General features: G+C 33.9%; 1 non-coding gene across 1 annotated transcript; it reads right to left on the bottom strand.

Moving 5' to 3' along the window:
* Positions 1 to 227: 227 nt before the first annotated feature.
* On the bottom strand, positions 228 to 301 carry Smp_tRNA_02187_Pseudo_TGA.1.1. The gene has a single exon. It is a non-coding gene (tRNA).
* Between the last annotated feature and the right edge of the window lie 3306 nt (positions 302 to 3607).

Here is a 3607-nt window from a genome sequence, read left to right as displayed (position 1 = left end):
AGTACCAATTAAATTTTAATTTAACTTATAATTTTAATCGAATTTTCGTTATATTCCAGGCATGTACATACAGAAATAAACATATTTAAGTGAAAAAAATCAAAATGATAATTTTCATAGTTGAAATCATTAGTCAATTGAAGCTAGACCACCATGGAAAACTTGGAAGCACTGGACGGTCGTTCCACCCTACTACGGGACTCCTCAACAGCGCACATCACGATCCTGCCTCGCGAGCGAGACTCGAACCCAGGACCTACCGGTTTCAAGCCAGAGCTCTTAACCGATAGACCACTGAGCCGGCATCCAACAGTGTTAATGTCTAACTTCAACCAATCCACGAAGTTTGAGAAGACGTTCACCAATTGTCTTCAGTGAGTTGATATCTCAACAACAGCCCCGGTTGAACTCCACTGGTCACTGCCTCCATTCTCGTATTTGACTTATTTAATTCCGTTATTCACCAACGTGGATTAAGTCATTTATTACGTACGAGGATAGACAGTATGTATATTTTGACAAAAATCATTCATACGATCTAACTGGAGTCAGATTGAGACCTCTATAACTAAACCACGCAGTACATTATTTCTTATATTAGACAACTAGTGATAATCGACAAGAAGCTCGTCAATCTCAAAGTAGGTTAGATGCTTTCTGAATGGCTCAATGTTACTGTAACACTTAATGACATTTATTAGAATTCTAATGGGAGTAGTTCTTTCGATAATAAATTTATGTCTTATCAAACAGAACCATTAGTGAACAACTTAGGTTCTGTCAAACTAAACTGACCACCTAACTAAATAATACTTTTTTAGTTGGCAATATGTTCACTGTTGTTCAATGCTGAAGAAATGAATGCAATTTTGTGCAACTGTATGTCCAATAACCAGTGCAATTTTCAGACTGTCTCTATTGTTATGTAATTTAAAAGCAAACTAAAACCTCAATGAAACCAGTACATTATTATTTGACTGACTGATTTGACCTATTGTGTGACCTGTTAAAACCTTATATGCCATAACTTCTAGACCTATAGTTTATTAAAACAATTCGTAACATTATATATATATATATTTGAGGGTGTTTATTTGTTTATGCGACATTTCGTTATTTTATTTGTCAATGTGATATTTTTTTTAGTTCAAGTCACAACTACTCAGCATCCTACTTTTTTAAAATTTTAAACGGTAACTTGTAACTAGAATTTATGACTACAACGTGAACTTGAACAGTACAATTCACTCAACACTGAATGCTAGATAACACCATAGTGTTTACTTCCTGATAATCAATTATTGTTACTGCTACATTTATTTATTTAAAATAGAATTTTCGATAATGTCCTTTCGTCTAGTTGGCTATGTGTATTCTGTGATTCGAAGGGATTCAAAACAAATATCAATTGGGTTTTTTGTGCTTTTAAACTGTACTCGAGAGGGCCACGATAGTAAATAGGTAACATACATAATGAGGGTTTCATTGATTTTTAATTTTATAATATTGATCAGAGTGGCTTCCAAGAAACTAACATGAACAGAAAAATGCATTTGTAGGTGGGTTACGAATTGATTGATAGGATTCAATACTACGAGGTAGATCTATATTGCATTCATTGATCAGTACGAGTAGATTAATCCTACATCAGGCCGGTAGCAGCATATATAGTTCAGTGGTAACACCCCAAGGAGTGATAATGAAGGGCGCGCGCTCGAAACCCGCAGAGAACATCAGACTCCCGAACATTTCAGAACCACCTTGCTAACATGTGATAATTAGCCCGAAAGGTAGGTTTGAGGTTCAAGCTACCGGTTTTATTCAACCACTTGGCACCAGTGGATCTGGATTTTAACGTTTGTCATGAAAAATCAAGAGTGGGTTATCTAGACTAACTCTGCATTGGGTGTGAAAAAATTCTGATATTGAACGGGGGCAAAATTAACAATCATAAGTGAAATTTAGTTCTGAAATACCTTCTGTTGTGAACTTTTATGAAAACCACACCGGAATTCCTTGTTCTGACCGATATCGTAACAAAAAGTGCACACAGTACACATGGAAAAATGCTTTGTTTAACCGATACTCTAAGGAACAACAGAATAAGTCTATAAATCATTCATTCATGTTTGAATAAATTTAAGTTAAATAAAAACCGTTTTGGGATCATGGTGATCCGTTAAAATGTCAGTGTTCGATGTCTGCAAGACGTTTTTAACATTTGCTGTGTTTATTAAGTCCTTCTTCGTCACTAATATGCTTTTGATTTTGAAGCCAATTCTTATTACGTAACGAGGTTAGCTGGTGAACTGTTAGATAACGAAGGAACACAAACGGCATTTGTTTTAATCTTTGTTTGGGAATCATCAGAAGCACCATCTTCACAATGAATATGAATCTACTACATCTTCACTTATTATTGTGAATATTAATGTATTGAAACCATTATTTTAGAATCCAGTTACCTATGTTCACTTAATTTCAGATCTGTCACTACTTTTATTCAACCATGTTTCGATAAGTTGTTTATTGTTTACAGTTGATTGATTACTGAGTAGTGACTAATATCCTGTTTGTCTAGTCATTCAATTCTGATCGGATTCGATCAATCACGCAGTACTGCAGACACTAGTTTAAATAACTCAACACCACATACAGTGCTTTGAGACGTTAGGCGGTTAGAGGTAATTGGTAGAAAACACTCAACAAAGTGTGCCTGGAATCTCGAGGGAACTGACGCTTTCTCCATGATTCGAGACCCATTCACTCAACTTCACATTCTGAGACGTAATCAATAACTTGTTCAGACCGCAACTGACCTCATATAGGTATCTTGCCAACCACTCAATGGTTACTGTCTTCCTTGAAAGCCGTCAAACCTCATTGATTCTCTAGTTAATATCGTTCAGTAATAAAGGCTAATAGTAAATTAATTCATTCAATAATTATTCGCTCATTTATTTTGTAGAATATCATCAGAATCATTGCCTTTTTTATAGCCAAATGAGTTATATATTCTTGAAGATTTAAGATATTTCTTATTTGAATCTCAAATTTTCAACTTTTATACCCAACATTAATAGGATGATTATGCAACAGATGATTTTTTTTAAAATCCAAGGGTAAGCATTGTACCGAAAAGTATAGATCTTCAATGTCCAGTTACTATTTGATTCAAGTCAATGCACGAGAATAGACTCACATTTATTTTATTTTTCTTGAAATTATAATAACACATCATCACTTTTACAAAATTAACGATATTGAATTTCAGTCATCCAATTACTGGTTTGATTAATTTATTTTCAAAATTATTTGTGCATTTGTGTAATTTAAAGCATTATTTATTTATTGTGCAGGAACAAACAATATTCGTCAATCTGTGTGTGAAGAAGAGAGCATACAGATTTAAACTGAAGTTATTTACAATGTTTTTGATATTCATTAAATGTGTTATACACAACACTAATCATTTATAGGTTCATTTAGCGTGTAAGTACCGGATATTAGCCTTATTTCTATTACATAATTCACTTTATAGTCTAATGTTTGAAAAGGCTGTTGCTATGTCAAGCCCACATAAGTTATTCTAGCCTCTGGACAGATC

The sequence above is a fragment of the Schistosoma mansoni genome, assembly GCF_000237925.1.
Source record: "Schistosoma mansoni, WGS project CABG00000000 data, chromosome 2 unplaced supercontig 0213, strain Puerto Rico, whole genome shotgun sequence".
In the NCBI taxonomy this organism is placed as follows: Eukaryota; Metazoa; Platyhelminthes; class Trematoda; order Strigeidida; family Schistosomatidae; genus Schistosoma; species Schistosoma mansoni.
The sequence above is the reverse complement of the archived record's forward strand: the minus strand, read 5'-3'. Positions and strand labels throughout refer to the sequence as shown.